General features: G+C 37.8%; 1 protein-coding gene and 1 long non-coding RNA gene across 3 annotated transcripts in view; one reads left to right on the top strand and one right to left on the bottom strand.

Moving 5' to 3' along the window:
* The window catches only part of PTPRA (protein tyrosine phosphatase receptor type A), a 134,729-nt gene that overhangs the window by 37,125 nt on the left and 71,033 nt on the right, over positions 1-26,571 (top strand). For both annotated transcript variants that reach the window (XM_012754914.2, XM_012754913.2), the window contains exon 2: positions 8,274-8,393. The gene's annotated coding sequence lies outside the window, so the exon portion shown is untranslated. The remainder of the gene's footprint in view (positions 1-8,273; positions 8,394-26,571) is intronic.
* The window catches only part of LOC142876876 (uncharacterized), a 105,068-nt gene that overhangs the window by 10,031 nt on the left and 68,466 nt on the right, over positions 1-26,571 (bottom strand). The window lies entirely within an intron of this gene.

Genomic DNA, 26,571 nt, shown 5'->3' with positions numbered 1-26,571 from the left:
TTAATTAGGGGGGCATCTTTTTTGTAGTTGAATCATAAGAGTTCTTAATATTACATATTCTGATTACTAGACTTTATAAGATATGTGATTTATAAATATTTCTTACATTCCATAGGTTGTCTTTTCACTTTTTGATAGTGTCCTTTGATACAAACTTTTTAAAAATTTTGATGAAGTCCAGTTTATTTATTTTTCCTTTGTTGCTTATGCTTTTTAGTGTCATATTCAAGAAACCATTTCTAAATTCAGGGTCACAAAGATTTACACCCATGTTTTCTTCTAAGAATCTTACAGTTTTAGCTTTTATATTTAAATTTTTAATCTACTTTGAGTTAATTTTTATATATGGTATGAGGCAAGGATTCATTCTTTGGCATATGGATATCCAGTTGTCCCAGCACTATTTATTGAAGAGCTTATTCTTTCCTCATTGAATGGTCTTAGCACTCTTGTCCAGAATTAGTTGACCATAGATGTATGGGTTTATTTCTGGACTCTCACTACTATTCCATTGATCTATATATCTCTTGTTATGTCATTATCAAACTGGTTTGATTATTGTTACATTGTAGTAAGTTTTGAGATCGGGAAGTATGGGTTCTCTAATTCATTCTTTTTTAAATTGTTTTGGCTATTCAGGGTCCCTTGCAATTCAATGTAAATTTTAGGATCAGCTTTTCTGTTTCTGCATTTAAAAAAAAAGGTTGTTAGGGTTTTGGTAGGAATTACATTAAATCTGTAGGTTGCTTTGGAGAGTATTGCCATTTTAATAATATTAAGTGTTTCAATCCATGAACATAGGATATTTTCCATTTATTTAGGTCTTTAATTTCTTTCAACAGTGTTTCATAGTTTTCAGTGTGCAGGTCATACACTTCCTTGATTAAATTTATTCCTCAGTATTTTATTCTGTGGTTCTCTTTTAAGCAAAATTGTTTTCGTAACTTCAGTTTTGGAATTATTAAATAGTGTATAGAAACAAAATTTATTTTTTTTTTTTTTTTTTTTTTTTTTTTTTGAGACAGAGTCTCACTTTGTTGTCCAGGCTAGAGTGAGTGCCGTGGCGTCAGCCTAGCTCACAGCAACCTCAAACTCCTGGGCTTGAGTGATCCTTCTGCCTCAGCCTCCCTAGTAGCTGGGACTACAGGCATGCGCCACCATGCCCGGCTAATTTTTTATATATATATCAGTTGGCCAATTAATTTCTTTCTATTTATAGTAGAGACGGGGTCTCGCTCTTGCTCAGGCTGGTTTTGAACTCCTGACCTTGAGCAATCCGCCCGCCTCGGCCTCCCAAGAGCTAGGATTACAGGCGTGAGCCACAGCGCCCGGCCTAAAATTTATTTTTTGTGGGTTGATCTTGTATCTTACAATTTTGCTGAATTTATTTATTAGCTCTAATAGTTTTTTTGTGGATTCTTTAGGATTTTTTCTGTATAAGATCCTGTTATCTGTGAATAGAAATAGTTCTTGTTTTTCTTTTCTTTCCACTTTGGATGCCTTGTATTTTCTTGACTAATTGCTGTGGCTAGAACTGCCAGTACAGTGTTGAATGTAAGTGGAAAAAGCAGGCATCCTTGTCATGTTCCTGATCTTGGGGCAGTGGGAGGAGCTATATTCAATTCCCTCTTGAGTATAGCTGTGGGTTTTTCATAACGTTCTTTATCATGTTGAGGAAATTCCCTAATTTGTTGAGTATTTTTATGATGAAAGGGTATTTGATTTTGTCAAATGCTTTTTTGCACTAATTGAGGCGATCATGTGTTTTTTCCCTTTTATTCTATTAATGGTGGTACATTACATTGATACACAGGCTTTTAAACAGCAGTTCATTAGCTATTAGCTTCTGTTTCATTCCATCTTTTGCATTGTGTATAAGGTTTATTATGAATGATTGTGTTCCACACAATAAAATTGGATTGCACATATGTCTTCAGGATATCAAATATAAAATGAGCTTTATTGAGGCATAATCTTCTTACAATAACATGTGCTCATTTTCCACGTACAATTGGATAAGTTTTGTCAAATTTTTATGCCTGAGTAACCATCCCCACAATCAAGATATATAGTATTTCCTTAGCCCTCAAAAGTTCCCTATATCCTTCCCAGTCATTCCCTTCCACCCCCTTCTTGAGCCTCACACAACTGTTTATCTGCGTTCAGTGACTAGATTGCATTTGTCTAATCATATAGTATGTACTCTTGTCTGGATTCTTTCAGCATATTTTTTTTTTTTTTTTTTTTTGAGACAGAGTCTCACTTTGTTGCTCAGGCTAGAGTGAGTGCCGTGGCGTCAGCCTAGCTTACAGCAACCTCAAATCTCCTGGGCTCAAGTGATCCTACTGCCTCAGCCTCCCAAGGAGCTGGGACTACAAGCATGCGCCACCATGCCCAGCTAATTTTTTCTATATATATTTTTAGTTGGTCAGTTAGTTTCTTTCTATTTTTAATAGAGACGGGGTCTCACTCAGGCTGGTTTCAAACTCCTGACCTTGAGCGATCCACCCGCCTCAGCCTCCCAGAGTGCTAGGATTACAGGCGTGAGCCACCGTGCCTGGCCACTCTCAACATATTTTTAATAGTCATCCTTGCTGTTAGGTTTACTAGTAGTTAATTCCTTTTTTTTCTTTTTTCTGAGTAGTATTCCATTCTATGACTATCCTATGATTTATCTTCCTTATGTCAATAAGCATTTAAGTTATTTATAGTTTGGTTCTCTTATGAATAAAGCTGCTAACATATAAGAACCCGGCCAAACTGTTTTCTAGAGTTTTATACTCTGCATTCTCATCAGCAATATGCAGGAGTTACAGTTCTTCCATGTACTCACCAATACTTAGTATTGACAGCCTTTTAATTTTTAGCCATTGTAAAGGGTGTATAGTGGTGTCTCACTATGGTTTTAATTTACATTTTCCTAATGACTAATGATGTTTATGTACCCATTGGCCATTTGTATATTTGTTTTTGTAAAGTGTCTCCTTGAATCTTTTGCCCATTTTTTGTTGGATTATTTTTATTTGTTAATATTATCTTATGTTTGAGTTGTAAAGGTCCTTTATATATTCTGGATACAATTCATTAATCATTTATATGTATTACAGATATTCTCTTTCAGCCTGTGGCTTGCCTTTTCTCTTTTTTGCCCCAGTGGTATCTGTCAAAGAGCAAAAAGTAATTTTGACAAAGTCTAAATTATCACTAATGGTTCAAGTTTTTTGTATCCAGTCTAAGAAATCTTTGTCTGTCTGTGGTGGGCAGAATTCTCAAATGTCCCCCGATGACCTATATCTTTGTATAATTTCCTTCCCGTAAGTGTTGCCAGGTCCTGTGAATATGATGGGATTTTACTGCAATGATCCTGTTACACTACCTGGCCAAGGGGGCTTTATAGATGTAATTAAGTTACTCATCTGTTGACTTGAGTTAATTAAAATGGAGATTGTGAGGACGAGCCTGATCTAATCATATGAAGCCTATAAATATGGATTGAGGAGTCAAAGTCAGGAGAAGTCAGATTTGAAACATGAGAAGGATTTGACAAAAGGGAGATTTTCCATTGCTGGCTTTGAAGATAGAGGGAGGCCACATCTCAAGTATTGCAGGTAGCCTCTAGGAGAATGGCCCATGGCTGAGAAGTAGCCAAAAAAAATAGGGACCCGAAACTGCAAGGAACTGAATTCTGCCACAACTGTATGAACTTGGAAGAGGATCTCAAAATTGAGATGAGAACACAGTCTAGCATACATCTTGAGTTTATCCTTGTGAGAGAAGCCATGTTGTGCCTGGGCATCTGACCTCTAACTTTGTAGTAATTTGTTCTTCAGTAATATAAAATTAATACACTATTTCAAGATTGCAAAGAGTTTCTCTTATGTGTTCTTATACTTTTAGCTTGTGTGTTTATCTCCAATAGCCTTTTAAATTAATCTTTGTGTACTGCATGAGGTTAAGGGTCAAAGTTTATTTTTTTCCATTTGAGTATTCCAGTTTAGCACTATTTGTGGAAAAGATTGTTCCCATTGAATTGCCTTGGCATCTTAGTATTACAGAAAACCAGTTGCTCATATATGCGTGGTTCTATTTCTGGACTCTCTATTCTTTTGATTTATATATCTGTCTTTAATCTCATAACATACCGTCTTATTCGCTGTCAGATAGCCTTCCAGCTTTCTTTATCAAAATTGTTTTGGCTATTCTGAGTTCTTTACATTTCTGTGTAAATTTTAGAAGCAGCCTGTCAATTTCTACCCAAAAAAATCTGCCAAGAATTTTACTGGGTTTATGTTAAATTTGTAGATCACTTTGGGACAAATTGACATCTTAACAATATTGAGTCTTTTGATCCATTAACAAATTATATCTCTTCATTTATTTAAATCTTCTTTAAGTTCTGCAGTGTTTTGTAATTTTCAGCATACATGTTTGTACATCTGTTGTTAAATTTATCCCTAAGTAATTTGGTTTTTTTTTATCCTATTATAAATGTTTTTTTTTTTTTTTTTTTTTTTTTTTTTTTTTTTTTTTTTTTTTTTTTTGAGACAGAGTCTCGCTTTGTTGTCCAGGCTAGAGTGAGTGCCGTGGCGTCAGCCTAGCTCACAGCAACCTCAAACTCCTGGGCTCGAGTGATCCTTCTGCCTCAGCCTCCCGAGTAGCTGGGACTACAGGCATGCGCCACCATGCCCGGCTAATTTTTTATATATATATCAGTTGGCCAATTAATTTCTTTCTATTTATAGTAGAGACGGGGTCTCGCTCTTGCTCAGGCTGGTTTTGAACTCCTGACCTTGAGCAATCCGCCCGCCTCGGCCTCCCAAGAGCTAGGATTACAGGCGTGAGCCACAGCGCCCGGCCTATAAATGGTATTTTTAAAAATTTCAATTTCCAACTGCTAATTGTTGATATACAGAGATACAGTTAATATTTGTGTGTTTAGATCGACCTTATATTCTGCTACTTTGATCAACTTAGTTCTACTGCCTTTTTTGGTAGGTATCTTAATGTTTTCTATCTATAAGATCATATTCTTTGTAAGTATAGTTTTAATATTTCTTTTCCAATCTGAATGCCTCTTTATTTCTTTTTTGTGCCTTGTTGCACTGACCAGGACTGTCAATACAGTGTTAAATAAAAGGGATGAGAAGTGGGTGTCCTCGTGTTGTTCCTAGTTTTAGAGAGGAGAATTCAGTATTTCATCATTAAGTATTACATTAGTTTTAAGTTTTTCATAGGTGGCTCTTTTCAGGTTGACAAAACTGTTTTATAATTCCTAGTTTGTCAAAAGGAGCTTATTTTGATTACAGGAGGAGAGAATGCAAAGTAGTCTTGTTTTTTGAATTCAGCCATTTATAAGTTTTGGCTCTGAGTTAATTTTAAAAATCAGCAAATGTTTCTTTATTTCTCTGTGTAGCATTTTGGATAAATTCTTCACATATATTTTCTAGTTTATTCTTTCTAGATTTCAACAACTACTTTTTTTTTATTTTGGCATATTATGGGGGTACAGATTTCAAGGTTTCAATAAATGCCCTTTTCTCCCCTCCCCCCAACAACAACTACTTTTTATTTCTAGAAGTTCCATTTGGTTTTTCTGCTCTCTTCTTTTTGTTAAAGTGTTTTAATTCTTAAGGTTTTGATGCTTTTATCTCATAATAATTGTTAAACACACTTACAGTCTTTATAAGACTTCTGTTTTCTGAATCCTGTGCATTTTGTGTTGAGGGCTTGCCTTTCCACAGCAGTTTTACTTTTGTGTCTACTAGATGTCCAGGGACATCAGTAGCATGGGCCAATTTTATTAATTTCCCATCTCGAGGTTCCTGGGTCATATGATAGAGTGAATTTAGACCTCAAACCCATACAAAGCATGTATCTATGCTTTCAGATTCTCAATGGGAGCATTTTCCTCCCCATACTCATAGTTCAAACTGAGGCATACAAGATTTCTTGACTCCTTGTTCTTGCAGGTGGATTTTTTCTAATCTATTTTCATTGAGACTGTAGGCCTTTGAGAATCACTTCATGAGGTTTCTCAGGAGCCTTTCCTACTTTTCTCCTGTTTCCTGTCTCCTTTCCTCCACCTCCCTTGATTATTCAGATGTCTTAACAAATATTCCTGGAACAATTACAGGGGTCAGCTCATAAGTCTAGCTCTGGTTTTTGGTTCACTTTTTATTTCATGGCACTGGTGGTTTTCCCTGCTTACTTTCTTTCATTTATTTATTTAGTTAGTTAGTAAGCTAGTTAGAGATGGGGTCTTGCCACATTGCCCAGGCTGGTTCCCTACTTTCTTGAGAACTTAGCTAAGCTTTTCAAAGAATGTTAGTGTTTATTCAGCATTTCTAGATTTTAATAGCTGGAGAGTTTTAATAGATTTTCTAGACCACTATATTACTAGATTAAAAAAAGATAAGACTGTGTCCTTTGAAGGTTGAGTTTAATATACAATGTCAGCCAAAGTATAAAATACTGGCCTCTAACTCCTGGGCTCAAGTGATCTTCCTACCTCAGCCACCCAAGTAGCTGGGACTACAAGCATGAGCTATTATGGCTGGCTATATATTCATTTCTTAAATTCTATTTTTAAGTGGCAGCTCCTCTTTAAAAAGTAGATCAGGAGCCTGATTTTCCTATCTGCTTCCTGAGGAAGCAAAAAGACAGAAACTTGGTGAGTAGCAAGACTAGTTGTTGCTATAGTAAGCATGAGGCTTCCTGGCAGTGGTTCTGTTAACAGTAGGAAATAGAACCATAGCAGTGTCTCTAATTTGCCACAAGATTTTGTTTCCCATCTTTGGGGTGGAAGGGTTTGCCATATCATCAAATTGGCTCTTCCCATTTGTTTGTTCATTCATTTAGTCAAACAGTAATTTGACTCATTGGCTGTGTACATTACACACCATACTTAGAAATATGTGACACACCATACTTAGAAATATGTGACCATTATGATATATTTCAAATAGGGGGCTTTGAAACTTTCCATTCAGCTCCTTTTGGAGAAAGCCCTTTTTCCTCAGGTAACCGTTGACATACATGGGTTATAGGCTTTATTCAGCCAACAAGTGAGAGCAGAGATTTTGGAGTCATATATGCCCAGGTTTGAGTTTCAGTCTTGCCACCTACCAGTTGTTTGGACAAACTATTTAACCACTCTGTGCCATAGTTTTCTCACCTATAAGATCTTCAAAGTGAAATATCTATTTCCTATGATTATTTTGAAGGTAATGTTAAGTAATATACATTACACAGTTTTACACGGTGCCTGACACACAATAAGTGCTTAATAAAGGGAGGCTGTTATTATTTTTATCCTGATCCTTGTTGAGCTGCTGCTTTTTGATGTGTTCTGTTTATCTGTGATTGGTAATCAGCCACTGTATTGTCACATCTTCCAAGATGTAAACAAGTTGATTGTCTCAAATATCTAAGCAGAAAAAGCACCCAGAAAATAGGAATTCAGCAGTTATGAAAGATCTGAATAATGATCATTATTACTTGTGCATAATAAGGAATTTGGGCCAGGTCTGCCTGGGCCTTTATTTAATGCATTTTAAAATTTGCTGGTTTCTTCTTCTTTTAAACCTTACTATGATAGTTCAGGAATAAGCTAAACTTTTTTAAAAAAAGGAAAAATCAATGTCTTAGAGTGAAGTGGAGGGGAATGGCTTGGTCCTTGTACCACCACGTTGCGCAGTCACTGGCTGAGGGTGGGTCTTTGACCAATGCAGAGTTTTTCATCCTTGGCACTGTTGACATTTGGGGCCCGATAATTCCTTGTTATAGAGGACTGTCCTGTGATTTGTAAAATGTTTGGCAGTATCCCAGGCCGGCAGCAGCCCTCTGTTCTTTTTTTTTTTATTTTACAATTTTCTCTTTTTCTTTCTTTCTAGAAAGGCGTAGAACTGTCCGACAGCCCTCTGTTCTTAGTTGTGATGATCAAAACTATCTTAAGACATTGCCAAATGTCTCCTAGGAAGAGGCCAAATGGTACATAAACACTTGTGCAGTAAGTGGCATAGCGCAAGTTGTAAGACATGGAGGAGTGTTCCATCCTGCTTCCACTGGAAAGATCTAATTCCTTATTGAATTAGTTTCTCATGAGTTTTTCGGTGATCTGAACTATAAGATGATGCTTTGTTCTAAAGCTTTTGGAGTTTTAAGTACACCTTCCTGAAACATCTCATTAGGGTATACTCCCTTCCCCAGAATAATCTGTGGTTTTTAAATAGGGCTGCTTTGTATTTCTAAAGATATTTTTCCTTTGGTTGCAGGTGACACAACTAAAAAGAGATATTTATGGAATTCCAATGAGTGGTGATGGATGATGCAGTTCAAATAACTAAAGTAAGAGAAATAAAACCAGAACTGTGAAGAGGCTTTTTGTCAGCCAGGTAAGTTAGTGTTCTCACAAAATAAAGCTAATGTCAGATTCTTTCCCATTTCATTTTGCTTCCAAGCTATAACAGTAGTTTATTTTTTAATAACTAAAAACATTATAATTATCCTTTTAGATCGGGAATCAGAATCACTTAGTCTGAGTATGGTTGTTCACACTTGTAATTCCAGCACTTTAGGGGGTCCAGGTGGGAGCATTGCTTGAGGCCAGGAGTTTAACACCAGCCTGGGCACCATAATGAGACCCTGTATCTACAAAAAATAAAAACAAAAAAGTCAGGCATGGTGGTGCATGCCTGTAGTCCTAGCTATTTGGGAAGCTGAGGCAGGAGGATCACTTAAGCTCAGAAGTGGGAGGCTGCAGTGAATTATGATTGTGCCACTGTACTCAAGCCTGGACAACAGAGTGAGAGTCTATCTCTTTAAAAAAACAAATTGCATTGTTTTTGTACCTTTTTTGTTTTTCTGGAATTATCCCTATTTTCTACAGCCATTTTCTTTTCCTCTTTGTTTACCTTGGCCTAGTGATCCTTGCTTATTCTGTCATGTTTAAGAATGAAAGAGTACCTAGCACTCTGGGAGGCCAAGGCAGGTGGATTGCTCAAGGTCAGGAGATCAAAACCAGCCTGAGCAAGAGCGAGACTCCATCTCCACTAAAAATAGAAAGAAATTAATTGGCCACCTAAAAATATATAGAAAAAATTAGCCGAGCATGGTGGTACATGCCTGTAGTCCCAGCTACTCAGGAGGCTGAGGCAGCAGGATTGCTTGAGCCCAGGAGTTTGAGGTTGCTGTGAACTAGGCTAACGCCATGGCACTCTAGCCCAGGCAACAGAGTGAGACTCTGTCTCAAAAAAGAAAAAAAGAATGAAAGAGTAGAAAGGTTGAATAAGAGCTCTGAGCACATGAGCAGAGCTTGTCAGCTGGCTGAGTAAGTGGTCAAGAGCTGGCTACTAAACGTTGAAGAAGGGAGAGGGCTTACTTTGGAGTACCTCCTCCCAGATCAGCTGCTTTAGGTCTCTCCAGTCAGTGTGTTTACTGTTTTCATAAAATTATCTTACCTCAACTCTTTCTTTTCCTGTATGAGAGTTAATAGTTGACCATCACATTAGCCCTCTTAATTCTTTTGTTATTCTTATTTCTTCAGCTTTATTTAGCCCCTGCTGGGTGTTCACACACATTCTCTTTTATTTGCTTGATGTACATCCTTTCTTTTGAACAATGTATAGTCATTGATGAGAGTAAGATAGGATTTTATGTATCGACATAGAGAATGACCATAAAATATTTTTGGAGATAAGAACTTTAAAGAGTTGATAAAGTTAAAATGAGGTCTTTAGGGTGGCTCTAATCCAATATGACTAGTGTCCTTATAAGAAAAGGAAATTTGTACACAGAGAAACAGACCAGAAACACACACATACAGAGAGACAGCTGCGTGAGGAGAGGACACAGTTGAGAAGGTGTCATCTGCAAGGATGAGAGGCCTCAGAAGAAACCATACCTGCTGACACTTTGATCTGGGACATCCAACCTCCAGAACTGTGAGAAGATACATTTCTGTTCTTTAATCCACCCAGTCTGTGATACTTTGTTATGGCAGCCCTAGCAAAATGAATATAGATATTTAAAAGGGGCTTCATGCATTGTAGCACATGGTGAATTATAGTGCAAGTAGTCTTTGGTAGTGCTGTTGTTGAGAAGAGACAGGATGGATGGGAAGCATCAAGACAAAGTAAAATTCTAAAGTATGGTATGCTTTTGTAGTAGGTGAAAAAAGGAGGATTCTGGAAGTAGAAATGCATGTGAATAAAAAAAAAATCTCAATTGTGTAAGAATTTTGTATGAGTTTAACTTCAACAGAGAATTTAACAGTGAAAGATGAGATTGTAAATGTAGTTTGGGGATCTATATTGGTTTCCTAGGGCTGCCATAAGAAAATACGATAAACTGGATTGCTGAAGACAACAGAAGTGTATTGTCTCGCAGTTCTAGAGGCCAGAAGTCAAAAATCAAGGTGTTGGCAAGGTTGGTTCCTTCTGAGGGAGAAACCGTTCCATGCATCTCTCCTAGCTTCTGGTAGCCCCTGCATTCCTTGGCATGTAAATGATCACACAAGTCCTATGTCTTCAAATGACACTCTCCCTATGTCTGTTTTCACATGACCATCTTCTCTAAGGACACCAGTCATATTGGATTAGGGGCCCACAATGCTCTAGTATGACATCATCTTAATTATATCTCCCTTATGACCCTATTTCCAAATAAGGTCACATTCTGAGATACTAGGGGTTAGGAATTCACGGTATCTTTTTGGGGAGACACAATTCAACTCATAATGGGGAACAAGTTGTGAAGGGCTTCCTATACAGCCCAAATATTTTCGAATGTATTGTTTATTCAGTGGGAAATGATTGAAAACTTTGAGCAGGATGAAGTAACACTTTTAGGAGGACTCCTAGGGGTGTGGTTGTAGGGCTGATAGCCACGCTGGAGCTCATTAGAAGGCCTGGACAGAGATTAGTGTAGGGAAAATACAGATTCTGGGGACACCTCCCCAAGACATCCCAAACCAAAATGTTCAGATAAGACACCGAGGACTCTGTTTTTTAAAAGCTCTCCCTCTCCTACTCTATGGTTCTGATGATTAGCCTTGTTTGTGTAACACTGAGTAGGAGGTGATAGAGGCATGAAATGGGTTGGTGGTTGTAGGAGTACTATTATAGAAAGAGCAGAGGCAACCTAGGAAGAGAGACATTTTGAAAGGAGTACATTAATTTGGTATCTAAGAGACTGAGACAATGGTATAATCCTTAACAGAAATAAGTCTAAAGAATAAATTGGATTTAAAGAGAAGGTGATCAGTACAGTTTAGAGTTTAAGGTGATAGTAAGACATTCCACAGCACTTGGAGAATGGTGGTGTATGTTCAGAAGTGAGATGGTGGAGGTGGTAATGGAAACTCTGAGCATGGGTTTCTGTCTTTCTAGGGCAGAAAGGGTATGGGGAGAATTGGAGGGTCAGGAAGACAACATTGTAGACACTCCTTCCTTAGCCCCTGAAACAAATGGAATTGACTGTTTTGTCATGGCACCTGAAACACACATTGGCCTTGTTTACTTATTGCCTTTGCTGTGAATTTGTTGAAGACAGGGACTGGTCTTAACTTGCATTCTAAGCCCATCACCTAGCACAGTGCCTGGCTTTTTGATGAAAGTTTGTTGAATGAAAGACTGAACTGGAAAATGAACACATGAACTTGAGAATAAGAGCTTTATCTTTGTATTCCTTGCATCCCTAACATTTAACCCAATGCCTGGCCCAAAATAGGGTACAGTTGAGATTTTGATGTGTGAATGGTAAAGGAAGAAAAAAGCTTTTGGAACTAAAATTGAGTAGTCATTGTATCAAGAGAACCAGGAACTGAGAAACTTCTGAGAGAAAAAGATAACTATACCATGTAAAATACAAGACAAGGCAAATAAAAACTGAGGAGGAAAGTTGTATTTGATCAGGAAGATCAAATTGTAGATTTGAAAATGAAGGAATTAAGAACATAAAGAGGTCATTAAGGAGAGGTGGACAGTGAGATAATGAAAGCAAAGTATATCTTACACAAGTTTAGTGGTATGAGGAAAGAAGAGGAAAGAGGGGCCTATGTAGAGTTAAATGGTGAGATTATTTTTATCTGTATTGTTTTTTTTTTTTTTTAGACAGAGTCTTGATTTATTGCCCAGGCTAGAGTGCCGTGGCGTCAGCCTGGCTCACAGCAACCTCAAACTCCTGGGCTCAAGCAATCCTCCTGCCTCAGCCTCCCGAGTAGCTGAGACTACAGGCATGCGCCACCATGCCCAGCTAATTTTTTCTATATATATTACTTGGCCAATTAATTTCTTTCTATTTATAGTAGATACTGGGTCTTACTCTTGCTCAGGCTGGTTTTGAACTCCTGACCTCGAGCAATCCTCCCGCTTCTGCCTCCCAGAGTGCTAGGATTACAGGTGTGAGCCACCTCACCTGGCCTATTTTTGTCTGTATTTTAAAAAATCTGTTTGGAACATCTGTGCCTATTTGTAAACAGGGAAATGAGGGTTAGAGAGGGAGAAATTGAAAGTACCAGAAGGAAATGCATAATTTCGAGGGAAAGATCTCAAAATGGGATCAAGGACATAGGCAGTAGCCTTAGAAAGGATGAGGCAATCTCTTTTAGTTTAAAACATGAGAATAGAGGCTCTGTAAAGAAGGAGAGAGAGGTGGTGTCCCGTTGTCACTAAAGCCATCTACTCAGACTTGGGCTACCGTACTAGAAACTGACACAGGAAACTGACAAAGGAAGGATGTTTTCTGCATAGCGCTGAGGAGTGTGATATTCCTGAGTGATGATTGGCAGCCTGAGATAGGAATGGTGGAACCGGATGGTGAAAATAATCCACAAATTAAATTAGGGAGTTGTGGGGTCGAGGTGTACTTTTTTTTTTTTTTAATTTTTTATTTCAGCATATTATGAGGTGTACTTTCTATTTACTGTTCTCTGGTTCAGAGGTTTTATAATTTTCCCTAACATCATTACAACAGTATTGGATGCTGCTTATGTGTAGGTTTTTATTTTTATGTTGGAAAAACAAGAAAGTTAAGAAAGTCACTGACTTGAGGTTTCTGGTTTTGTTGGGGAGATCATATATGTAAAAAGCAAAATTAGTATATGGCATGGAGCATTATAGACTAAGTCCCAAATGAGTAGTTTATATAAATGTCACAGAGATTACAATCATAGCAGTATACTTTGAGGTTCATTTCCCCATAATTTATGAACATTTAAATATTACCACTTTTATAAATATGTGTGAATTTAAGAGGTAAGTACCAACTTGCTTTAATTTGCTTTCCTTGATTGTTAGTAAAGATGAATTTTTTCATTTCTTTATCATAATTATTTTACTTTTATGAATTGCCTGTTCATGACTTTTATCCATCCTTCCATGAGTGTATTGGTACTTAACTGATTTGTAAACACTTTATTTAATAAAGTTATTTAACCCCTTGCCTGTAACATTTTGCAGATGTTTTTTCTAGTTTCTTTTTTTAGTTTCTAATTTTTTTCTAGTTTCTTATTTTGATTTGATTTTAGTGTTTGCTGTTTTGTTGACATATAGGAGTTTAAACATTTTATATACTTGAAACTATTAAATATTTATTTTTAATGTTTAGAAAGAGCTGTCTCACCCCAAGAACAAATATTTCCAATTTTTAAAATAATTTATTTATATTTATTTACATGACATGTTATTTCTTGTTATTTATATACTTAGAACTTTAAACCATTTGGAATTTATTTTTGGGATATTGCATGAAATGAGGAGCTAATTTACTTTTTGATGAATAGTTCAGCAGTTTTTCTAGTACTATTTATTAAATAATCCATTAATTTTCTATTGACTTGAAAGAATTCTTTATAATGTACTTAATACTTATATATACAGACTTTATAACTCTGTACCTGAACCATTATGAAACAGTTTTAATGAATATAATTGTGTAGGTCGGGCGCAGTGGCTCATGCCTATACTCCTAGCACTCTGAGAGGCCGAGGCAGGAAGGTTGCTTGAGCTCAGGAGTTGGAGACCAGCCTCAGTTAGAATGAGACCTTCTCTCTACTAAAAATAGAAAAATTAGCTGGGTGTGGTGGTACACGCCTATAGTCCCAATTACTTGGGAGGCTGAGGCAAGAGGATTGAGCTCAAGAGTTTGAGGTTGCTGTGAGCTAGGCTGACACCATGGCAATCTAATCCCAGCGACAGAGCTAAGACTGTGTCTCAAAAAAAAATGAGTGGCAAAGGATCCTCTTGAACTAGTCTTCCATTTCTGGAAATAGGCCAGTCCCATTAAACAGTGGTGTCTCATTGCAGGAGATGGCATTGCAGGCAAGATTTCAAACAGAAGAATGACAAAGGTTAATATTTGGAACAGTTTTTAGACAAGTTTTCTCAAGAGTCTGGTTGGGGAGTCTAGATGTTAAACTCGTTCGAAGCATCTTCAGTTAAAGTGTGAGGTAGGCAGTAATAATCTGACAGATTTTTCTCACTTGGGGTTTGTCACAAAGTATGCTTGCAGGGCCTCAGGAAATGAAAGGTAGTGGCAATTTCATTAAGTCCAAATCAGAAAAATTTAAAAATGTTAATTTGGAGACTTGTAGCCAGAATAGAAGTATGCTTGGAAAGCCTCAGGAAATGAAAGGTAGTGGCAATTTCATTAAGTCCAAATCAGAAAAAGGAAGAAAAATGTAAAAATGTTATTTTGGAGACTTGTAGCCAGAAAAGAATTCAGGATTTAGTCCAAATTGTAGGCAAGTAACAAAAATTCAAAAACAATGGACACAAGGCCGGAATCTAATAACAGGTAGACTATAGTTTTTTTTCTGAAACTTAAGTTTCTCTCTCCAGTTTTCCATTTCTACCAAAGACATATCATAGATGACTAATTTATTTGCAGAATAAATTTTAATCTCTTTGTATTAGTTATCTGTTTGGTTCCTCTGCCTGATTGTTTGCAAAACCGTAATAAGAATTGGCCTTGCTGGAACTTTTTCATAAGGAATCACTCGCAGGTTAGACTTTTAAGCCTCTTGAGTCAAGCCAAGGATTTATCTGTGCCTGTAGATAACCTGTATAAATTGGGTAAATTCCTCTTTTCTCAAGGCCCCAAAGTAACTTGAGATTCCTGGGCCTGTCAGAAAGTGACATTCTTTTTTTCTTTTTTTGAGACAGAGTCTTGCTTTGTTGCCCAAGCTAGAGTGAGTGCTGTGGCATCAACCTACCTCACAGCAACCTCAAACTCCTGGGCTCAGGCAATCCTGCTGCCTCAGACTCCCGAGTAGCTGGGACTACAGGCATGCACCACCATGCCTGGCTAATTTTTTCTATATATATTAGTTGGCCAATTAATTTCTTTCTATTTATAGTAGAGACGGGGTCTCGGCTCTTGCTCAGGCTGATTTCGAACTCCTGACCTCAAGCAATCCGTCTGCCTAGGGCTCCCAGAGTGCTAGGATTACAGGTGTGAGCCACCGCACCCGGCCAGAAAGTGACATTCTTTACTTACCACAGATCAGGAAATGTTATAGACAAGGGACCAGGCCAGTTTTTCCAAAGAGGTTTTTATCAGCTCTATGAAGTCAACCTTAATTCCTCAAAGCAGTCTGGGCATAATCTGAAAATATGCCATTCCAGTCAAAGCCTTGGTTGGTAAAGCAACCAGTGTCTCTACTCGTGTCCTGTTATAAAAGAAAGATTCTTATTTAACTTCTCTCTCTCTCAAGTAGAGAGAAAAATTATTGCTTCAAATTTTGCTCACAAAAATGTACTTTACCAATTTGTTGTAAGCTATAAATAGGTCAAAAGAAAAAAAAAGTTTACTTTTTGGTGAGAAAAGCTCACCAAAAAAAATCAGCAATGTTTCAAGCAAAAAAAGTCGTTAATTTTTTTTTCAGTCCTCTGTAAGTTCAGTCCCATGTAATTTTCATTCTGCTTGAGGTCAAACCATACTTAATTTCCAAATAAAGATGAGGTAATTCTTCTGCCTAACATGATAGAACAATGCTGCATACAACTGAAAACATACTATTCTTTTCTCTAGAAGAAGATGCAAAGTACTTGAATGATGTCTATTTACTTTTCTCCTTGGTAGCCTGCAACTTAAATACTATGGTGTAAAGTTAACCCTTTGTACTCGCTTGCTTTTTTCTCGATTCCTTTATTCTACTCGGGATTTAATTTTTTAAATACCCCAGATTTTACAAAGTGTGGCAGTAGAATAAAAAACTGGAGTTTCTTTTCATACAAATGTATTTATTTGGATTTTTTTATATTTCAAATTATTGATACATTCAAAGAGTAATTTTAATTTCTATAATTTTTCATGGTGTGATATTTTTTAAAACATTCACCCACATGAAGACCTGGTTTACATTCACATGGTTTGCAAATATGAATCGTGTCTCTTCTTCCTCCTCTGATTTTTCTGTTAGAACAAACAACACAATCTTTGTGGTTTTTGTTAGGGTGAGGTGTGATTATATGGAGCTTTCCATCTAAATGTTGCTCTAAGCTAGTGGATAATAATCTACACTGGAAGTTAGTGTACCATCTCTGCATCTACATTTTTTTTTTTTTTTTCGAGACAGAGTCTCGCTTTGTTGCCCAGGCTAGAGTGAGTGCCATGGCATCAGCCTAGCTCACAGCAACCTCAAACTCCTGGGCTCAAGCAATCCTACTGCCTCAGCCTCCCGAGTAGCTGGGACTACAGGCATGTGCCACCATGCCCGGCTAAATTTTTTCTGTATATATTAGTTGGCCAATTAATTTCTTTCTATTTATAGTAGAGACGGGGTCTCACTCTTGCTCAGGTTGGTTTCGAACTCCTGAACTCAAACGATCTGCCCGGCTGCATCTACATTTTACTTGTCCTTTCATGTTAATGAAAACAAGAAAAGATACTGGAAAAATAGACAAAAATCCCCTTTCCCCACGAGGTGAAACTACATGTGGAGTGTGGCTCGATATACGAGCTGCTACAGATGCTCACCGTGTCAAGTCACACTCAACATCTGAGTGCAAAGGGTTAACAATTCTTAAGTATTATGATTAGCTGTTAGTCCAATTGTTTTTCCTTGAAGAAATATTTCTGTATCTACTTTATATAGCTGCATAGGAAAACATCCCCAAATTTAGTATTTTAAAGGAACAACCACTTAATTGGTTCACAATTCTGTGAAGATGAATCTATGCTGAGTTAGCTGTTTGTTTGGTTCCTCTGCTGGTCTTGACTGTAGTCATTTATGCAGTTGTACTCAGCTAATGGTTTATCTGGGGCTGAGATTGTCTCAAGTGCAAGTCAGGCAGTTGGTGTCAGTTGTTGGCTGAGCCTTTTTCTTCATATAAGGAGGTGAGCCAAGGTTTCTAACATTATGACAGCAGTATTCCCAGAGAGCCAAATGACAGCAGCAAGGTCTTTTAAGGTGTCAACTTGGAAGTCACACTATCATTTCTGCTGCATTTTATTGGTTTAAGCAAGTCACAAGGCTAATTTAAATTAAAGGAATAGGGAAATAAACTTACCTCTTTTTTTTTGAGACAGAATCTCACTCTGTTGCCCGGGCTAGAGTGCCGTGGTGTCAGCCTAGCTCACAGCAACCTCAGACTCCTGGGCTCAAGTGATCCTCCTGCCTCAGCCTCCCAAGTAGCTGGGATTACAGGCATGTACCACCATGCCCGGCTAATTTTTTTTCTATATATTTTTAGTTGGCCAGTTAATTTCTTTCTATTTAGTAGAGACGGGGTCTCACTCTTGCTCAGGCTGGTTTCGAACTCCTGACCTTGAGCGATCCGTCCACCTCAGCCTCCCAGAGTGCTAGGATTACAGGTGTGGGCCACCTCACCTGGCCAACTTTACCTCTTGATAGGAGGAGTGGCAGTGTCCCACTATAAAAGGCATGTGTATGGAATAGGAGTTTTTGTAGCCCTCTTTGCAAACAGTCTACCAAGTGTCTTTTTTCCCCCTTTTATTCTGGCTGCTTAAACAAAAAAAAAATTTTTTTTTCCCTCAATTCTTTGGTTTTCAGAAGTCTCACTATGTTGTATCCAGACCCAGGTTTCCTTTTTATTTATCTGTTTTAGGGTTCTTAGAATTTTTTGAATCTGTGGTTTGATATCTTTTGTCAGTTTTGGAGAGTTTTCAGCCTTTGTCTCTTCAAATATTTCTTCTGTCCCATTCTCTCCACCCTCTTGTCTACAACTGAAATTACACATAGATTAGATCATCTCACTATGTCCTTTATACCTCTTACCTTCTCTTCTGTATTTTTTATCTTTTTGCCTCTTAGTTTTATTCTGAATACTTCCTTTTGACCTATCTTCCAGTTCACTAATTCTCTCTGCAGCTATAGTTTGTTTGTTCTTAAATCCATACATTGAGCTCTTTATTTCAATTACTGTATTTTCTCAGTTCTAGAATTATGATTTTTTCTTCCCTTTCCCTTTGCCTCTTCTCACTCTGTCACCCAGGCTGAAGTGAAGTGGTAAAGTCATAGTTCACTGCAGATTGAACTCCTGGGCTTAAGTCATCCTTCTGCCTCAGCCTCCTAAGTAGCTGGAACTATAAGCACGTGCCACTGCACCCAGCTTAGAATTTATATTTGATCTTTTTTTTAGATCTGCCATTACTTTTTTTTTTTTTTTTTTTTTACCATATTGACTCTTGGCTGAAATTCTTTTTTTTTTTTTTTTTTTTGAGACAGAGTCTCACTTTGTTGCCCAGGCTAGAGTGAGTGCCATGGCGTCAGCCTGGCTCACAGCAACCTCAATCTCCTGGGCTCAGCAATCCTTCTGCCTCAGCCTCCCAAGTAGCTGGGACTACAGGCATGCGCCACCATGCCCGGCTAATTTTTTCTATATATATTTTTAGTTGGCCAATTAATTTCTTTCTATTTTTGAGACGGGGTCTTCCTCAGGCTGGTTTTGAACTCCTGACCTTGAGCAATCCGCCCGCCTCGCCCGCCTCGGCCTCCCAAAGTGCTAGGATTACAGGTGTGAGCCACCGCGCCCAGCCCTTAAATTCTTTTTAAATTTTTTTTTTTTTTTTAATTATTACAGGTGGATAATAGGTGTGTTGGCTGAAATTCTTGATGCTGTGGGACTGTTCTTACTATCTTTTTTACGAATCCTTGTGTTGTCTTTTTACAGATTAGACACTGTAGTTTTAAAATTGTTTGTAGAAATAATTTAAGACCTAGGATGATATCTTTTTCAAGAGAGGGTTTGCATTTGTTTTGGGCCTTCCCTAAAGGTCTTGAATCATTTTAATCTAGTTTCAGGGATTGAGATACTGTAAAGCAGCACTGTAAGTCCCTACAGGGGCTGATTAACTTCATTTCATTACCTAACATACATATATATGTGGAACACTTAGCTATATGTTTGGTAAATCCTGAGAGCCGTACAGATCTGGTCTTTGGTCTATATGGAGCACAGACTCTTAATTATAAGTGATAGTAAATATATGTACAGTTTTTATTAAGTTCTGTGGAAGCAATGAGTACGCTACTATCATAATGAACATTTGGAATAGGGAGGGGATGAGAATAGTTTTTACCATAACTAACTGGGGCAGATTTTGTTTAAGCTGAAAACTGGCTGATAAGAGAGAACTTGGAGCAGAGACTTCCAAGCAGCAACAATTGCCAGTGTGAGACTAGATGACAACCAAAAAAGTATGTGGGGGGGGGGGAGGGAAGAGTTGAGATTGATTTAGAACTGTAATAATGGGCTCTGAGACATTTTCTTTCCCTTCCCGATTTTTTTTTTTCCATTTCCCTTCAGTAAAATTAGTGAGTTGGGTGCCAGTGAATCTAGGTTCTGGATCTAGCTCTGTGGTCTTGGACTAGTTACCTAATTCTTCCTTCAAAGCAAAACTTTGGGGAGGAAGGAAGAAAAGACAAAGCAAACATGGAAGTAAGGTGGAAGGGAAAGAAGGGAGCACATTAGGGAGAGACTATGTTAAGTTTCTTTGTGTTTCTTACAAGTGTCATCTGTACAGTTTGACACCTGTAGTAGGTATTCTGTAATTACTTGTTGATTTAATAGAATGAGAACAGATTAATTCTTTAATTATAGAAGAGATGATGAAATAAGAATTTTCCATCTTCTCTATTTAAGGGAAAGAGTAAATGAATCAAGATGAAGAAAAGCCATATTCATCTGCTTCCTGGATAAAAGAGCTTTATTGACTAACATGAAATGTTTTGGTTAACATGCAAAAGAGATTTGAGAAAACACTGGAGATGGTAGCTCCTTGAGGACAGGAGCTGCTTTCTCTTGCCTCCCCAGCCTGACACCAAACAAGGAATTTAGTTGAACGAGTAAACATATGAGTGTTTCTCTGCTTTGAAGGAACTTGGGCTGTCATTACCTTACAGTCCAAGTTTTACCATCCATTTGCTTTATATGAGTTCCAGAAAGAATTTAAGAAACTGTTTCCTCTCATAATATTACTAGCCCAAACTTCTGGTCTGTGTTCTATGGGTTATAGATCTTAAATTTCCTCAAAGCCCAGCAGTCAGAGAACACCTTGTTACAATGAGATAAGCAAACATACCTCTCCTTATGAATATTTTCTGTCTTTGGCCACAGACCTGAGGACTTCAGAGGGTGAGATTGGAACTTAGCAGAGTTATACTTCCTGTATCTTAATTTTCCAACTATTATGTAAGGTTTTCTTTTTTCTAGAAAGAGACTAATCTGGAATGAGAATGAATTCCAACAGTAAAAGCAAAGCTTTAAGTAGGTCATCTGACTTTGCTTTTGTGCTCCACATTCACCCTGGTTATAAAAGGGCCTTTCATGAGTTTTCTAGGCTTTCATCACTGCCAGATTCTCCACAGGCATTGTGAAAGAATTAAACTACCACCCTCCCCCATGCTTGTCTCATGGACTCTTTCGTAGAGTGCACACTGCACTATGTTTAGCTCAGCAGGAACTCTTTTCAAACACTAAATACGTGAACCATCCTCCTGGAAGATAAGAGATTTCAGTATTGATTAGTGTCATAGCTACAGAAGTTAGTGTCTGCTAGTATTTGATAGATATGGTGACTTGCTGCCTAATTTTGGCCATATTATTAGGCCAAAGTTTAAGAAGTGTTCATATTAGAGTTACTTACACTTAAAGTTTGCCTGTAGATAATTTCTGACAATCAATTTGGATATGAGGTTGATGAATGCTTCAAATAACCCAGATACTCCTAATTAACTTTTTAAAAGAAGCCCATTAGTACTGAAATTGTTTTTTCAAGTTTTACCTACAGTAGAGAAGGAAAGGAAGCATGGAAATTTGAAGAGATATTTAGGAAGCTGCTTGTGGCAAAATCTAGGGGTGAAGGGTAGGTAGTAAAGGATTTGCATTTTACTGGTGTTTGCCTTTTACTTAGATCCATATATCTCAGGGAAGCTATATGTAGAGGTAGCCATATTTGTAGATTTTTCAAGAACTGTAGTGTATCACAATAGGTTCCAAACAATTCTGGTGAAATTAGTCTCTTGGGGCCTTCTAGTTTACATACTGTATTGTTCTCACTATAAAATATTTTCCAACAACTTCGGCATTTTTAGCTGCTTAAATCCTTTATTTTCTCTAAACGTCTCTAATATCTACCTTGCATCCCTGTCAATGCTAAACTCTATGGTTCAGCAATTCAGCCATTCTCTTGCCAGTACTTAGCCCCATTGTTAATAGTTTTGTTACATTCACCCAGCAAAACCTTAATTCTGTATGTTCTCCAAACCATTACTGCTTAGAGCATTTTTTCATAAAAGAATCCTGGAAAAGGCTGGGCACAGTGGCTCATGCCTGCAATCCTAGCACTCTGGGAGGCCGAGGCAGGAGGATTGTTTGAGCTCAGGAGTTGGAGACCAGCCTGAGCAAGAGCAAGACCCTGTCTCTACTAAAAATAAAAAAAATTAGCTGGACAACTAAAAATATATAGAAAAAAAAATTATCCGGGCATGGTGGCACATGCCTGTAGTCCCAGCTACTTGGGAGGCCAAGACAGGAGGATCCCTTGAGCCCAGGAGTTTGAGGTAGCTGTGAGCTAGGCTGATGCCAGGGTACTCTAGCCCAGGAAACACAGTGAGACTTCATCTCAAAAAAATAAAATAAAATAAATAGAATCCTGGAAAAATGGGTCTCATTTTACCTGGGTCCTCAGGGCTGCCTAATGTCGGCACTTCCTGTCATTTTGTGCAGCAACAATATTAGTCTTATCAATTCAAAAACAGTTTCCCATTGTCTCCTCCTCTGTCTTAGCCCTTGACCTTGTGGAATTCTTGAAGATGTTAGATTGCAGCTCTGTTTTCTAGTGTTTTTCTGCGTTTTCCTACCTTTCTTGTGTTCTTCTCCTTCCTTCCCATCTGATTTCTTCTTATCAGCATTTATACATAATTAGTTCTCTCTTAACCTAACAAACCCTTTCTGAGTGCAAATCAGTGGCTATTTTTGCTAGGGTATAAAAATCCTATATCTAGTCACCTTAACGAACCCACCCTATTATTTCTAACAATTTACCTGTAGATTCTTGTGGGGTTTTTATGTAAACAATCATATTTTTTGCAAATAATAGTATCCTTTTTAATTTTTATTATTCTGATTTCTTACTGCAAAGGCAAGGATCTCATACAATATTAAATATAAGTGATAGTAGGTCATCTTGTCTTATTCCTGATTTTCGAAGGAATGCTTTCAGTTTTTCTCTGAAGATAATTGCATAGTGGTGGTGGTGTTTTAGAATAGTAACTTTTTATCAGGGTAAGGAAGTTTTCTTCTATTCCTAATTAATAGAATTTTTTTAAAAATCTTGAATTCATGTATTTTTATCCAGTGCATTTTCTACATCTATTTTAATGATTGTATGATTTTTCTTTAATAAGGGTGAATTATATTTATAGATTTTTATATTAAAACATACTTTTATATTATATAAATTCAAGTTGATCATGATTTATCTTTTTTATATACTGTATTCAATTTGTTAATATTTTGCTTAGAATTTTTTAATCTGTTATTGCATGAAACTGGTTCTATAATTTCTTTTCTTAAAATGTTTATTCAGGTTGTTTTTGTTGTTGAGTTGTAGGAACTCTTTATATATTCTAGATTTCAGTCCTTTGTCAGATATGTGATTTGCACACTTTTTCTCCCATCCTTGGGTTGCCTTTTCATTGTGTTGATACTGTCCTTGATTTGCAGAAGTTTTTAGTTTTGTTGAAGTCCAACTTACTATGTTTTGTTGCCTGTGGGTTTAGTATCATATCCACGAAATCATTGCTAAATCCAATATCATGAGGGTTTTTGCTGTATGCTGTTTTCTTTTTTTAAGAGACAGGTCTTGCTCTGTTGCCAAGGCTGGACTTGAACTCCTAGAGTCAAGCAATCCCCCCACCACAGCCTCCTGAGTAGCTGAGACTACAGGCATGTGTCACTGCACCCAGCTCTTGCCCCATGTTTTATTCTGTGAGTTTTATAGTTTTAGGTCTTACATTTAGGTCTTTGACTCATTTTGAGTTTTTTGTATATGGTTTAAGGGAAGGGTCCAACTTTAGTCTTTTGTATGTGGATATCCATTTTTCCAAGTACCATTTGATGAAAAGGGTATCGACTGAATTGTTTTTGCACCTTTGTCAAAAATTATTTGGGCATATTTGTGTAGTTTGTTTCTGGTTCTGTATTTTATTCCCTTGATCTTTGTGCCTATACCTCTGCTAATAGCACACTGTCTTAATTATTGTAGCTATATATAGTAAGCCTTAACATTGGGTAGATAGATTTTTCCATTATATTCTTTTTCAAAATTGTCCCTGGTTTTTATTCTTTACTTTATGCAGATAATGTGTACTATACTTTGGTTTCATGTACCTAGTAGTTTGTTCCAAGGTATGAATTAAGCAGAACAAATACTTTTCCATATTATTCTCTGTCTTTTTTTTGAGACGAAGTCTCACTCTGTTGCCTGGGCTAGAGTGCCATGGCATCAGCCTAGCTCACAGCAACCTCAAACTCCTGGCCTCAAGCTATCCTCCTGCCTCAGCCTCACAAGTAGCTGGGACTACAGGCATGCGCCACCTTTCCCGGCTAATTTTTTCTATATATTTTGGTTGGCCAATTAATTTCTTTCTATTTATAGTAGAGATGGGGTCTCACTCTTGCTCAGGCTGGTTTCGAACCCTTGACCTTGAGTGATCCTCCCGCCTCAGCCTCCCAGAGTGCTGGGATTACAGGCATGAGTCACCGCGCCCAGCCTGTTCTCTGTCTTAATCTGCAATATAAATTTATACCAGACTCTATTTTGTGTGTTTGTTTATTATAGTAATCTGACTTTCCTGCCTCCAGGGCCTCTCTCAAGGGCACCAAGTGAATTTTGCCTTAGTTGTAACTTAAAGGCAGTAGAACTTAAGAATATTTGACAGCCTTAGCGGTCCAGCTTCATTCTCTATATTATTTAAACTATGGAAGTGAGCTACTTTCCAGTGCCTCAGTCCTACTAATGTTGGGGAAGGTTTCTTTCCTTTGTATTGAACTTCTCTATCACATTGCCTTTCTCAAGAGAAGACCTGTAATGAAAGTTGATTTCTGGTGTTCTAGGACTTCTTTAGAAGCTCATCAGCAGTTTTTTCAAGTTGATTCCTCTCACTGGCAGCTCTTCAGAGTGCTGTTCCCACTCCACCCTCCCTTGGTGGTATATATCAGTTTTCTACTCATCAACACCCACCTACTCCTGCCTCCTGTGCTTGTCGGATGTCTCCTGCCTCGCTCACTCATTGCTGCTTTTGTCATTCTTACAGCTGTCTTCTTCCCTTCTTTGGCTTTCTGCCTGACTTCTATGGCAGCTGCTCTGTTGTTGCCTGTCTGCCATTCTGCCCCTTCTCCCACCACCCCTTGCTGGTACAATGTGTACTACAGTCCTGCACATTCTCCCTGTTCAGAACTAAACTCATCACCTGCCCCACTGTATGCCCCAGAATGGGTCATCCTCCTGTCTATAGAATTGCGATTTATTGAAGTCAGACACTTGGGCCTTCCTTACCTCCAGCATCTCATTAAGTCTTCAATTCTACCCCTTTAAATTCTCTTCTCAGCCTTCTCTAGATAGTCTTGCCCTGCTTTGATGTCTGGTTTGTTGGCTAGATTACTTCTAAGGGCTTCTGTCAGTGACTCTACTTACAGTCCCACTAATTGATCCTCCACCCTCTGTCAGTCGTTTCTAAAATCTAGATTATTCCATTCTACTTCCCTGTGCTAAAACCTTGGGTGGTTTCCACTATGTTCAGTGATTGAGTCAAAATTTTATTGTGGCCATCTTCAGTTTCATTGCATGCATTCCCCCCCTCCAACCTCCCACGTCTTTCATGTCAGCCATTTTCACATTCATTTAACAGATACCATGTTCCCCAAAAATAAGACAGGGTCTTATATTTATTTTTCCTCAAGAAGACACCCTAGGGCTTATTTTCAGGGGATGTGTTATTTTTTTATGTACAGTACAACAATCTACATTTATTCAAATATAGTTAAGTCGTCTTCTTCTGGAACATCGTCATAACTCTCCAAACCCTGAATTCCATCCTGAATTTCTTGCAACTCTATTTCCTTTAAAACCATTGGCCTCAATCTCTCATGTCGAGCAATAGAGCTCTCATTAAATGAGCAGCTCTTATCCATGTAACCTGCTCGAAGTGCCTTGGTAACAACACCGTCAGTGATTTTTATCACATGAATTCTTCACCCAAATCACGACCTCTTCCCTGCTAGGCTTCCAGTCTCCTCTGGGATAGTAGCTGTCAAGATGGGGCAGATGAAAAGGGCTGTTCTTCTTTACTGCTCCGCTATGAAATGCATGGGTTGTGCAGATACCCTGTGTAGCCACGCCCACTGCTAGGGCTTATTTTTATGGGTAGGTCTTATTTTCAGGGAAACACAGTATTTATTGAGGTCCTGCTTGATGCTCTTAGCCAGCTCTTTGTCATTCCTGGGACCAGATGTGTTTTTTCAGGCTTCTGAGTACTCTCTGCTTGAAAGACTCTGACCCTTCTCTTCTCTTGGCTAACTACTTTATATCTTACAAGTTCAATTTAAGCATTACCTCCTTGAAAATTCCTTCTCTGATATGCAGTTTTCCCACCTCACCTTAGTGTTAATTGGCTAACTTATTTTTTTATGGCAGGTGGTAGATAATTCAGAATTTGAATAAGTAGTTTATTTGTGCCTCATTACTGGTTAGTGAATTCCTTGATAACAATGCCCATGTCTAATCCGGCTATGTACCACCAATATCTGGTGAAGCATGAAAGGAAGAACCTGAGCTTTGGAGTTTGAAAGGCCCTGAGTTTGAATACCAGTAGCCATTTATTAGATATATGGCCTTGAGCAAATTCCTTAACCTGTGTGATCTTTTGTGTTTTTTATCTGTAAAATGGAAAAACAGTACCTAATTCATAAGGTGGCTGTGAGGATTAAATGGTTAAAGTATTATAAAATGCCTATTACAAGTGCCTAGTATATAGCAGGCAGCCAGGGATTGTAGTTATAAAATTAGTTCTTATTCTTAATAATAAATAATATAGGCCGGTGTGGT

The sequence above is a fragment of the Microcebus murinus genome, chromosome 16 (assembly GCF_040939455.1).
Source record: "Microcebus murinus isolate Inina chromosome 16, M.murinus_Inina_mat1.0, whole genome shotgun sequence".
In the NCBI taxonomy this organism is placed as follows: domain Eukaryota; kingdom Metazoa; phylum Chordata; class Mammalia; order Primates; family Cheirogaleidae; genus Microcebus; species Microcebus murinus.
Note: the sequence above shows the minus strand (reverse complement) of the source record. Positions and strands in the feature narration are given on the sequence as shown.